General features: G+C 34.2%; 1 pseudogene; it reads right to left on the bottom strand.

The window, feature by feature from the left end:
• Window positions 1-3,670, bottom strand: part of LOC124898760 — a 13,701-nt pseudogene extending 10,031 nt beyond the window's left edge.
• Window positions 3,671-14,544: the final 10,874 nt, after the last annotated feature.

Here is a 14,544-nt window from a genome sequence, read left to right as displayed (position 1 = left end):
GGAGAATGTGAGAAGTTATAATATCAGTTTATATAGGGTAGTTAATCTGTAGATTAGTTTTGTATAATTTTTTCCTATTTTAATAATTATGTTTAATGTTTAATTATTTTTTTAAAGTAGGATTTTTATAGTGTTGACATTTGTCACTTTTGCCTCTCTTATTATATATAGATAGATTTTTATAATGTTGTTTCCGAGTCATCTTGCGCTCACCCCGACTAGTTCCATAAGTACCAGCTACCTCTAATCGAGTCTTGTGAATCAGATTATTGGATACATTAAATAGACCATAGCATCAACATCTGCAGCCTCGCTAAAATACTCATTGTACTTCCCTGTAAATCCCATATTGATTCCATGGTGAACATACAACATAGAAGTTATTCCATCAATTCGAAATTCGTCAAACTTATACTCTTCTAGCCACCACCTCAAGTTGGAAATAAGGAAACAAAAAACCTCCCTATTGGCATAGTTGAACAACCTGCTATCCCACAACTTATGATACCCTCGCTCTCCAGTATGAAAGTAGGATTCTTGAGAACTTGGCTGATATCAAAGCCATATCAAAGCCATTAAGGCCAACAACGACATTGTTGCTTGCACGACTGTGAACTACATCTAGCAGAACTTGTAAAATCAAGCTACGTGCTTTATCTATCAGATACTTTAGGTCCTCCGGGTTTCCAGATCTACTGCTCGCAGCAAAAAAGTTTGTAACATGATATCCAAATGATCCATAGTAAGAATGTTTCATTACAGCCATCAACTGGACAGTGTTGTAGTTATTTGCCTTGATTCGGGGTAAAACATCATCTGCGAACTCTCACCACCAAGTCTAGGAACTTATGTTGGGATGAGCACAAGATGGCCCGGACACAACGGTTATAAAATCTAAAATAAAAAGAGTACTGTTCATCTCACCTACCACTTCTCAACCAGTTACTAGGGGTGTGCATAGGTCAGGTTGGTTCGATTTTTCATTAAAATATAATCAAAAAAATAATGTCGGTTTTCTAAATCTATAAACCAAATCAAATCAATATACAATCGTTTTTATTTTAGTTCTCTCGTATTTTTTACAATTATAATGTGATTGAAAAAAAAATTAAATTTTTTCAGTAAAAAGATAAACAAACAATGGTCATAGAGTAGTTCCAATTAAAATTAAGTTGGCAAATTACTAAGACATCTAAACTACTATCTCTCAAAGAAATATTATGTGGATACCCGGTGGTTCAGTTTCAAAGTCACTAGTCACAGTAGCTTGTCTGAAAGTTCTATTCACATAAAATTTGAGCATTCAAGACAATGAAGAATTGAAGAGAACTTATTAAAAACTTAACTCCATAAAGTAATTAACTATAACATAATTCCATAAGAAAAAAGAGAAAGAAGAGAAACAAACCCAAATCATAGATGAATGAGAAGAATGAAAAAAATAAGATGAGGAAATAATGAGAACTCTCTGAAAACTTGAAAAATAAAATGTAAAGTGAAGAAATTGAAGAGTTTAAGGTTTTTATATTAATATTGAGTTTTGTATTAATTTGTTACTAATGGACACAAATATTATAATTAAAGGCCCAAGAATATGTATTTATTTTCTGAATATAAAAAAGTAATAAAAGTAATCAGAAAGTAGATTCTAAGTAATATTTTTTTACGTATAAAAATTAAAATTATATATGTATTTTGTCGGTTTGGTTTGGGTTCGCTTTGATTTTATTTTTGCTAATACCAAACCAAACCAAGAATGATCGGATTTTTTTTTTCCAACGCCAGACTATAGGTTGATTTTTTCCTTGGTTTGATTTGATTCATCGGTTCGATTTGACTTAACGGTTCAGTTTGTACACCCCTACCAGTTACATATCGCGGGGTGGGGTGGGGGCAATGACAATATACTTGAGATTGTTGTCATTCTAAAAATTAAGCAAAATTTCTAAGCAAGCATAATACTCAATTTATAACAGACAAACAACAAACTGCAAAAGAATTCTCAAGATACTACTTTGAATAACAAAATGCAAGAAGTTTGAAACAAACAACTATCATCTCTGGAGAAAATTATTCAAAAAAAAAAAAGTTGTTAGCTGAAGAACTAGTTTCTAGGGCTCTATAGTTCGTGGGGCTCTGTTGTGCAATTCATGTAACTCTTCAGTTTGAAAGAAAAGAAAACAATTCACTATACACCCATGTACAGATTTGAGCAGTATTTTCTTAAAACCACAAAAGACACCTATAAACTGAGTTAGTTAGTGACATATAAGAATGTGTGGTTGGAGAAAAATGCATACACCAAGTTCGCTCCACCGACTATGAGTCATAAACTAAGTTCTCTCTTCTCAATTATAAGTGTGCTGAAAACAATGAAGCTATGACCAATAACTAAAGCCGATGAGAAGATAAACATTGGATCATATATATCTTTCGTGAACTGGCTACTAGTTTACAAAGAGCACCAGTAATATAATGATTTATTATTTTCAATGAGCTACTGGAGAAAAGAGATACCAATTATAGTTACACCTAGATATCAGGCAAAACTTCTGATTAAATGGAGCCTCGAGAAGTAAAAACTTTACACAAAGATAAAATAATGAAGCTTTTTGGTGATCCCATTATCATATGCCACTAAGTCTGGGAAAGCCATAAATTTATATAGCCCTTCCCCAAGGCAAAAGTTTGAAGGGATCTAAAGTTGCAAATTAAAGCTAGGACCACACTCTAAACTCATTACATAGATCGATTAAAAACACAACCACATCTAAAATGTTCACTTATGTAATCTATACTTACATTACCAAAATAATGTAACTCTTCCAACAAAACCAAAATAATGAATGGCGAGATAACAATTATTCCTGACTCCATACGGCAACAAATATAACATAAAAAACTGACATGTTTACATCCTTTCATTGAACTAATCAACAAATTAGAACTACCAATCAGATTCTTCAAAAAAAGTACCAGTTCCAGGTAAAATAAAGAAGAAAAGCAAGGAAATAAGCTAACCCAAAATGAGTCAAAACATCCCTCTCTTCCCTTTTTTCACTCATCATTAATCCAGCTGCTAAGTAGAATAAGAATGATTATTAAGCTGGTAATAGCAGAAGAATTGACCATAGATCAAGAAATGTACTCTAATTCAACAACTTTCAATATCATTTGCCAGAATAAACATAGGGATTTATAGTACATATATCCAGACATGTAATTATATATTGATAAATAGTAGTCAGAAATAATTGCTAGCTCGCCACACTGAAAAGTACACACAATTTCATTCAACAAAATCAAGTAATAGAACTACCAATCATAATTTCAAAAGAAATAAAATAATACCAGCTAAAACAAATAAGAAAATAAGCTAACAGACACATTTTTTCTGAATATGGAAAGTATAGACTTCAGGACTAGCCGTAATCATCTTCAAGTTGTCATCCCATCCAAGATCACTTTTGTTTAGTAGAGTTTGAATTGTACTCCAAGTGTTTCTTATTGTTTTAAGATGATTCTCCACATGTTTAGATGAACATTACGTTCCTAGTTGTTTGTTAATGACATTCAAAACACGATTGAATGAGCTAGCCTTAAACTGATTAGTCGATTTATTTCCTTACTTCACTTCATCAGCTAGAATCTTCAAAATCAAATATTCCATTGTTTTTGACCACCTAAACTACTTCTCTCCTTTTTTCCCATGATTTACTGTTACAAGTCAAGAAACTACGTTGAACAAGCCATACTCAACAAAACATAAATACGAATTAGCAGAAATGTGTGAACTCTCTATATACCAAATAAAAAGAGAAAAAAGAAGAATACTCAAAGCTAACAGAAAAACAATAATGAACCATAGAAGTATTTATTTCATAAAAGATCTGCCCAATAATTACAACAGGAAGAAGAAATAAGAAAATACCAAAAGCAAAAAGAAGCAGCATTATCTATTTAGCTATCAAGGTTTCTTAATACACTAAAGTCCTTCATTCCTTCGCCTATCATAATTTATAACATGGCATGAGCAATTGCATCCCTTTTTTATGGCCATTGTCTAGCTTTTTCACGTCTTTCTCTTTGTGTTTGATAACTTTGACTTCCTTGAGAATTTTGAGTAATTTGAACATTTTGTGGTTGAATTAATGCTTCAACATCTACTTCTTGTATTATCATGTCATTTGGCTTTAAATCAACTATGTTATTATGTAAAATACACGACGCTAATACAACATCCACTTGTGTCTTAAAGTCCCAAAGGGTTCATTGTCAATCACACGGAATCGCCTCTTGAGAATAGCAAAGACACGTTCAACTGAGGATCTCAATGATGCATGAAGAATATTGAATAGTTCTTTTTCATTTTGGGGAGGACAATCACTATGCTCTTGCAAGTGATAGCATATTCCATGATAAGGAGGAATAAACCCCTTACGAAGTTCATATCCCGCATCTACAAGATAGTATTTATTTATAAAGTCAAACTAAAGTTAATTAATAGACATTGTTCACCTACTTTCCCTATAAACTACTTTATATTGAATAAGATACCTTGTGGATTTTGGAGACTATGCGATCTCTCTAACACATCATTTAATATGTGAGAATCATGTGCAGATCCTTTCCAACCAGCAAGCACATACGTGAACTTCAAATTAAAGTTGATGGCAACTAATACATTTTGTGTTGTTGTGTCTTTACGACCACAAAATCTATTTTGTTGTTTAATAGGAACAGATGCAAGCACATGTGTTCCATCTATTGCTCTTACACAATCCTATATACAACTTAAATTAATAATATGTAGTATTTTTCATAAAATGACTTAAAATATGAAATTTTAGTATGTCAAGGTAAATCAGGAATAATACCGATGATTGTTCATTATCTCCGATTGGATGATTTCATCCGGTGATTTTATAAAGATTGGATAGAGCTTCAAAACTACTTGAAGTACAGTATGAAAGCATCGATGAATAGACTCGATTGATCTATAAAAGTATGATCTAATCTTCCGAAACCATTCATTAAAACCAACAATCTCTAAATATATCAATACTTGTTCTTGAACAAACATATTTTTGGTTGAACACAACAAACTATTTCTTCTAAGAGCATTGCATAATTCATAAAACACAAGCTTACTTATTCTTGTTTGACCTACACAATGAACATCTCTTCCATTCAAAATACTATTCATGTAGAATTCTCTTTCTTGATCTTTATCAACATAAGGTTCTCTAGGAATGCTACTTTGATTTTCGTAGGAAACAATTATTACAACTCCAGTAGCTAAAATAGATGTGGCTGCAGCTCCAATTATTGCATCATCTTCATCTTGGTTAGTTGAATTCATTTGTTGTAGTGACCAATGTAATTACATTTACTCTATAATAGAGCTTGAGGGAAGTCTTAAGATACTCATATAGCTTGAGCCTACTGCTAATCGCTCAATTACCTTACAATAACTTAAAAATATGCAGTGAAAGTTAAACCAAGATTTTAATTTTCAAGAAAAATTGAACTCAAATAAAAGTTGATAACCAGTAAGTCAAATCTTTAAATGTAATTATTTGCTCAATAATCATCCACATAATTGTGAATATGAGTTAAGGCAAATATTGAATCTCCGTCGTCATGTTAAAAAAAAGGAAAAAGAAGATGATCATCAAAGTGATTGACAAGTGGAACCAGGTGTCCCCCTTTAATCTATTTCCTTACATTTAATGCAACTAAGCTCTCTTGTAATAGAACAAGTAAGAGCACTTAGTAGAGCAAGTAGAGGATTGTTCATAAAAGACAAAAATGTCGAGAAACTTACTAAAAGATGGGACATTTGAAAAAAAAATTCAAACAAAATTGAACTCAAATTAGAAATCCTAACAAGCGAAACAAGAAAAATTTGAAGAAATTTTTGACACCATAGAAAAAATTACTTATAGAACATACCTTTGAAATGCTTGCTAAAATTGCAGTGGGGAGAAGAGAGAAGGAAACCCTAAATTGGAGAGAAGAGCAGTGAAATGCTTTTGGGTAACGCTACTTCAGTGTTGTTGGGGGTGGGAAAGAGGGGTGGGGGTGGGGAAGAGGAGTAGGGTTGGGGGCATAACTCCCACCTCAAAATTTTCTTTTAAATGAATTTCCTTGGCCGTTCCTTTAGAAAATATTTTTCCAAAATTTTATCCAAACAAGGAAAAATAAAAAAATGTTTTCCGAATAACATTATCCATCAAACACACCCTTAATATAAAATATTTAAATAATCTAAAAAATAGTTTTTTATTGTAAGATGCTAGTTCTTAAAATGCTACTTGGCATAACTTCATGTTAGACTATTCTCCTTTATTACTACTATATATTAGCTAAGTTGCTCGAACTCTTCAAAAATGTCTATGGGTGTGTGTCAGATCCTCTAAAAATAGTGTATTTCTTAAGGATCCGACACGGGTGTGGATTCATTTTTAAAGAGTCCGAGCAACTTAGTATATAAGCGTGAGTGGGGTGGCTGGAAGCAGGCAACTGACGGTCAATATGCCTTTTTTTAGCTGCCTGCTTGTTTCGTAATTTTATTATATCACCCCTAATTAATTATTATATGACATTTACGTATTAAAAAATTAATAAAATTTAATTTTAAAAAAAGTAAAACAGATATTTATGATATATCTGCTTCAGCTATTTCAACCGTAATTTTACTATATCACCCCTAAGTAATTATTATAAGTCATCTAAGTATTAAAAAATTAATAATATTTAATAAAAACGTAAAAATAATATAAAATGATAAATTAACTCTTAATGTTTAGAATTAATTTGACATCTTATATGAGGCCCACTTAAAATATCACTCATAATCAATTATTATATGACATTTACGTATTAAAAAATTAATAAAATTAATTTTTCTAAAAAAGTAAAACAGATATTTATGACATGTCTGTTTCAGCTGCTTCAACCATAATTTTACTATATTACCCCTGAGTATTTATTATAAGTCATCTAAGTATTACAAAATTAATAATATTAAATTAAAAAAGATAAAATAAATATAAAATGATAAATTAACTCTTAATGTCTTAAATTAATTTGACATCTTATATGAGACCCACTTAAAATTTTTTTACAAATATGTTTTATATCAATTTTGTTAGATCACTTCTAATTAGTTATTATGAGTCATTCAAGATTTGTCGGTTTCACTGCCTCAATAGTGATATTTGATTGTCTCTCGAAATTATGTCAGTGTCACTTAAATTGAATAGAAAAAAATATTATAAATTACAATAATTAAAAAATTAAATTACTTTTAAAATATAAATTGACTATCAATATCACAAAAGTTTGAACAAGAGTATTAGTATAAATTACAATAGCAAACAACTTAAAACAGTAAATTACAATGTCATAAAAGTATTATAAATTGCAATAGCTAACACTTGTAAGAATTCAAATAGATAATTCTCAAGATAACACTTGTCTTAATTTTAGGCTACACTATCCTCTTTTATTCATCCAGCAGAGCTTACCACTAGTGGCAGTTATTTCTTGGTCTGCTTCAAAACTTCAATCAGAACCCATTAGTCCTATCTTATGTACCATTCTCTCTTTTCATAACTCGTGATGTTTGGCACAATTTCATATAATAACCTAAAACGATCCACGGGTCTCAAAATCAAATCCATTAAACGGAACGAAACTTCAAACTCAGAAACAATGTTTTGCTTAAAGTAGGTCTATATACATTTTCAATAAATAATATAATATAATGAATTATATTTATTACTAATTTTTTAAGTCGTACTAACTCTTCTACAAGTCCCCTGCAGGTGTCAAAATCAAATTCATTGAAACAAATTGAACTTCCAAACTCATAAATGATGTTTTCTTATTGAGTAATTCTATTTAGCATTTTTATATCAGGAAGACGGAAATACAAGTATCTTGAAAGACATACCACTTCCAAGAGTTTGATACCCTCTTCCTGCATTTAGACCATTATTTGGAGGAAGTATTGGAGAACTTGCTGCGGGAGTTAAAACAGCATTGATAGATTCGCATAAGTGTAATCTTCATGAGCGCAATTAAAAGAGTAACAACAAATTCCTATGGGAGGGTACCTTCTGGTTGTAGCGGTTCGTTTCTTCAGTGACAACTGCCTGTACAATATATAACAATCTTAAAGTAAAAGAAGTGTACGAAGCAAATACTAGAGTCAGTTCAGAATGTTATTAGGAATAGCTGAAATTACTTCACAAATAATCAAACTGACTCTAGATATGATTTTGGGGTTTAAACTTTACATTCCCGGAAAGAATTAATTCCTGAGCATTGTTGAAACACTAAAACATGATATTTCAAGGAAGTCGGATCCTTCAAGTTAGTTGTCAAATAAAACGCCTTCTATTGTAGCTCTATTAAGAAAAAGTCATTAATCCAAAATCTTTTCTTTATCATTTCAATCAAAAAAAAAAAAAAGCATAATATATAGATAGACCCTCAAACTTGGCCTAAACTGCAAAATAAATACTCCAACTTTTGAAGTGCACATCTAGACACCTCAATTCGTCCCCACAGTGTCTCCTGGACACTCGATGCTGACGTGACAGATAAATTTGGAGATGTCTAGATCATTTTGTAAGTTGGAGTGTTCAACTGACATAGAAGGACGAGTCGAGGGATATAGATGTGCATCCTCAAAATTGGAGTGTTTAAAGTGTCTGCCTAGTATCTAAATATAATGCCCCCCCCCCCCCCCCCAAAAAAAAAACTTGTGGATTTATATTGGGTCCATTGTTGTTATTATTGTTCACAGTTAGGATGCAAAGTTGCTCAAATTGTAAAGACATTACAATTTCCCAATGAACTAGTTATTGAATAAAGGGGTAGTACTTCAGCGCTTAGGGGTCAAATTATTTCATATCTTAGAGTGAGAAAAATGATATCTAAGGGGTGTGCTTAGCATCTTGTTCAAGTCAGACTCTAGTTTTGGGACTTTTAGTCCCGATTCAGTTTCAGTAGTAAGGGAATTTCTAGATGTGTTCCCTGAAGATCTTCCCAGAGTTCTTTTCAAAAGGGAATTTGACTTCAGAATAGATCTCCTTCTAAATACCCTGCCTATCTCTATTCTATTTTATAGTATGGCTCTAGCTGAGCTCAAAGAGTTTAAAGAATTGTTGAAAGATCTCTTCGATAAGGGATTCATCAGGCCCAGTGTTTCTCCATGGGGCGCTCCAGTCCTCTTTGTACATAAGAAAGATGGCTTTATCAGAATGTGCATCGATTACCATCAGTTGAACAAAGTCACAATCAAGAATAAGTATCCACTCCCCAGGATTGATGATTTGTTCATTTTTGGTTATGGCATTAGAGTTGACCCTGAGAAGAACAAAGTCATGAGAAATTGGCCCAAACTTATCTCTCCATCAGATATTAGGAGTCTCTTGGATTTGACTGGCTATTACAAGCAGTTTGTTGAGGGTTTTTCAATTGCATCCCCCATATCTTGATTGAATTAGAAAAAAGTCATGTTTCAGTGGTCAGATTCTTGTGAGAAGAGTTTTCAAGAGTTGAACACTCGACTCACTTCAGTCCGAGTATTGGTTTTGCTAGATGGTTCGGAGGGGTTCGTTGTTTACTGTGATGCTTCCAGAGTTGGTATTGGTTGTGTGTTGATGTAGAGAGGCAAGGTCAGAGCCTATGCCTCTATACAACTTAAACCCTATAAAAAGAATTACCCTACCGATGATCTTGAGTTGGCCGCTGTTGTTTTTGCCTTGAAAATTTGGAGGCACTATTTGTATAGGGTTTATGTTGATGTGTTCATGGATCACAAAAGTTTACAGTATGTGTTCTCAAGTAAAGATTTAAATCTTCACCAGAGATGGTGGTTAGAGTTGTTAAAAGATTATGATATGAGTGCATTGTATTATTTGGGCAAGGCCAATGTAGTGGAAGATACCCTTAGTAGATTGTCTATAGGTAGTGTTGCTCGTGTTGGGAATGATAAAAAAAAGTTAGTTCAGGAGGTTCTTCATCTTGCTAGATTAGGTGTTCGGTTGGTTGATTCAGTCTAAGGTAGTGTTTGAGTTCAGAGTAGTTCAGAATCTTCAATGATTGCCAAAGTAAAGGAGAAACATGATAGGTATCCCAGTTTAGTTAAGTTAAAGGAATCAGTTAGAGATCAAAAAGTAGAGGTTTTCTCCCAAGGAGGAGACGGTGTGTTGCGTTGTCAAGGTAGGTTATGTGTCCCGTGTGTTGATGATTTGAGATAATGGATTTTGGCAGAGGTGTATAGTGCGCGTTACCCTATAACCAGGAACCACTAAGATATACTGCAATTTTGTGGGAAATCTATTGGTAGAGTGGTATGAAGAAAAATATCACAGAGTTTATAGCTAAGTGTTCCAACTGTCAGCAGGTTAAAGTTGAACACCAAAGGCCTAGTGGTACAATGTAGGAGTTCAACATTCCTACTTGGAAGTGGGAATTGGCGAACATAGTTTTTGTGATGGGTTTGACTCGTACATATCTTCAGCATCTCAGTTTCATTAGCCACATACGAGAACGAATGTTCACAAGGGGGAGATATTGTAATACCCTGAATTTTCTTTAAGTCTAATTTAGTCTCCAGAATATTTAGAATTGACTCCCTAAGTAAATAATGTTTAAATCAGATAGAATTTCCCCAATTTCAAATTTTTATCATATGGTAAATTGAATTATCTTTCCAACGATACCAATTTCCTCAAAATTCGTTATCAGGGGTAAAAAGTTATGGACGTTTTATAGAGAGCTGTTTGAATTGCCCAGGAGCGACAGGCAGGCCGACGGACCGTTGCTCTAAGCATTGCAACAGAGGTAGTAAACCCATTAACTGGCCAAAGTACGAAGGGAGAGTCGATGTACCGTCGCCCAAGCCGTCGCAACTAAGGTAGTAAGTCCCTGTTCTGGCCCAAGTGCGACGGGCAGGCCGATGGACCGTCGAGCCTGCGACGGACCATCGCCGAAGCTGTCACAACTTCTGTTCAGTGATTTAAAGCCATTTTAAAAGGGTTTTTGGGTCTTTTTCGATCCTTTTAACACCCAATAACATCAGATCATAGCTCATAACATCATATTCATCTATAATATCAAATTAGGGTTTCTTTCAAGATCAATCCTCAAGAACTAGATACAAACCCTTCTCTAAGAAAACTCAAGAATCAAGCATCACCAATCAAGAGCTTTTAAGAAAATCCTCCAAGAACATTCTCAAGGCTTCAAAGTCCATCTTGTTCCATTGAATCAAGCCAAATAAGGTATGTGGGGTTATGAACAAGGACAATCCTTTCGTCTTTGTGCCCAAAACCTATTTTTAATTACAAAGATACATGATTTTATATGTTTTTCTATGAATTTGAAGTTTGGGTTTATACCCTTTGTTGCTATTCAAGAGATTACGAGATTTTCAATGTTTTAGAAGTTGAATTACATGAGAATGATTATATTTTATGTATATTGCTGAAATTTATAGATTTTAAGATGATTTATGAATGTTTATGTTATCAAGCATAAATTTTGAGATGTTTTATCATGAGATTTATAGATGGGTCATTAAGACCTATTTGAGATTGTTATTTTGAGAATTTTGTGCTATAAGCACCCCTTGATGAGAATGTTTTGAGATTATTGAGAAAGATTTGACCTTTTGGTCACAATAGAATTGAAATCCACTTTATTGATTGAGTTTATAGATTTTACAGTTGGTTTCATTATACGTCATTAGATTACTTTTAAAGTGGATTTTCTTGAGATTTTGAGCATGAGATTGGGAGTAGTTTTTAGCACCGAGTTGGGTAAGTTACTACGGTTTCATACCCTGAATTACGTGCCACCGTAGGTTGAGATTATTCCCACTTTACGTGGATGATTGAGATAGTGATAACTGAGATAGATTGTTCTATTTTGATGGCAAGGGTAGAATAGCCCTAACCTTACGTGGGCTAGTCGTGGGATATCATGGATGCTCACATGGTGTACATACCGGTTAGAAGAACCTCTCAAATAGAAGACCCCTACTCTTAAAATAGTTTATTGAGATAAAATATTTACTATGTAGAGTGAGTTTCAGATTTTATCTTGCTTACATGATTTGAGAACAAATAGGGAATGCATACTTTAGAACTAAGTGTAATGGCTCATGAAGCTCAGATTATGTGTTTTTTCTATTCATTATTTATATATTCAGATTTTAGATTACTCAAGCTATGTGAGTCATTTACATTTAGCATGCATGATTTTATAAACTATGATGATATTATTTTACGTATTGCATGCATCCCCATATACTCAGTACATCCTCAAAGTACTGATCCACATATACGTCTGTGTGCTATATTGTCTCATAATGTAGATTCAGGTGTTCAGTCTCAGCAGCAATAGTGATCCCCGAGTACCTCTACCTACACTTCTGTAATTGGTGAGTCCTCAAGGTTCGAAAACCTATTTTCCCTAATTTTCAGTCTTCGTAGTAGTTGGATTATTTCTTTTCAGTTCAGTTCGAGTCAGTTGGGGGTTTGTCCCAATGACTCTCTAGTTTTTTAGTAAGTAGAGGTTTATTGGACCATTAGTTGATGTTTCAGATTTCAGTAATGGTTGTTCAACAGTGCTTTTCAGTTATTTCAGTTCAGACTTGATATGATATAGTATTATTGTTTTGATCTAATTACCTTAAAGAAAGTTCTAGACTTAGTAGCAGGCTCAAAGGGTTAGCTTGAGGCTACTTGTAGCCTTAAGCACCTTGTGATGCCTTGGGTTGAAATTTTAGGGTGTTACAAACTTGGTATTAGAGCCTAAGTTTTAAAGATTCCTAGGAAGTCAGACAAGCCACGTTATGTAGAGTCTTGATCATCGGTGTGAAGCGCGCCACATCTAAGAGTAAGAGGCTATAGGACATTCTAGGAAAAGTCATCTCTTCTTTCATAGTCTATCGTGCTTATAGTTGTCTCTCTCTTCTATTAATTTGTGCTCTTTCATGACAGAATATGACTCCCCATAGAGATAATGCCCGTAGGAACGATAACCAGCCACCTCAGCCTGCCAATCCCCTGAATGAGAATATGTCTCATACGGAATTTTGCGCTGCTATTTAGACTCTAGTCCAAGTTGTGACTGCTACTATACAAGCCAATAATCAGGCTGCTGTTCTACATCAGCAAGGGGGTGATGCAGCAATAGCCAGACTTTGTGATTTTATGAGGATGAACCCGCCCAAATTCTTTCGATGAAAGATAGGTGAGGACCCACACTGTATCTAGATGAGGTGAAGAAGATCACCCAAGTTATGCATATAATTAAAGATGAGAGCATATAATTGGCATCTTATAGGTTAAGGATATTGCTTATGATTGGGTTGTGATATGAAGGAAGAATAGAGGAGAGAATGCAGCTTCCATGACTTGGCAGGTGTTCCAGAATGTATTCCTAGACAAGTTCTTCCCACTTGAGATGAGGGAAGCTAAGATACAGGAGTTTATAAACCTAAGAAAAGGCTCTATGATAGGGAAGGAGTATTGCCTCAAGTTCACCCAGTTGTCTAAGTATGCCCCTGATCAGATGGCTGACTCTAGGGCAAGCATGAGTAAGTTTGTGACTGGTGTGTTAAGGAGTGTAGAACTGGTATACTTAATCGAGATATGGACCTTTCTAGATTGATGATGTATGCTCAGTAGTTTGAGGCAGAAAAGATAAAAGAGAGAGATAGAGTAAGATGAAATAAGAGGGCTAGGTCAGAATAGTTTGAGCATAGCCAGACTAAATCCTATGAAGGAAACCACCCGCAGTTTCAAAATCGTTCATCTATGCCAGCGCTTTCATCAGACAGTGCTCCCACACCCAGAAACAGATAGGAGTAGTGGGGTAAATCTTCTATGTCCAGATCTCAAAATGGTGTGAGTAGGAAGCCTACTCTCCCATCATGCGCCAAGTGTGGTAAGGATCATGGAGGTAGATATTTGTAGGGTCAGAAAGGTTGTTATGGTTATGGCCAGGAGGGTCACGATATTAGAGATTTCCCGCATGCTAGGCAGGGGAGCCAAAATGTTCGAACCCAGACTTAGGTTACCATTGCACTAGCTCTTTTAGACTATCCATCCCCTCCTCAGGGCACTTCATCCAGTACGGCTGGCGGTCAGCACTAGTATCGATTCTATGCTTTTTCATCCTGCCAGGAGCAAGAGGATTCACCGGATGTTATTACTGGTATGCTTCATGTCTTTCATTTTGAGGTGTATTTATTGTTGGACCCTGGGTCAAGTTTCTCTTATGTGACTCCGTTAGTTGCTGTAAATTTTGAGATAAGTTCCGAAAAGATCCCTGAGCCTATCCTGGTTTCTACCCCAGTAGGAGAGTCAGTTATTGCTAAGCAAGTTTACAAAAAGTGTCCAATTAGTGTTCTTCATAAGGTCATATTTTCAAATTTGATAGAGTTAGATATGGTTGATTTTGATCTTATTTTGGGTATGGATTGTCTTCAGTCCTGTTACTCATCTATAGACTATC

Source organism: Capsicum annuum, chromosome 5, assembly GCF_002878395.1.
Source record: "Capsicum annuum cultivar UCD-10X-F1 chromosome 5, UCD10Xv1.1, whole genome shotgun sequence".
In the NCBI taxonomy this organism is placed as follows: Eukaryota; Viridiplantae; Streptophyta; class Magnoliopsida; order Solanales; family Solanaceae; genus Capsicum; species Capsicum annuum.
This window is presented reverse-complemented; position numbering and strand designations above follow the sequence as displayed.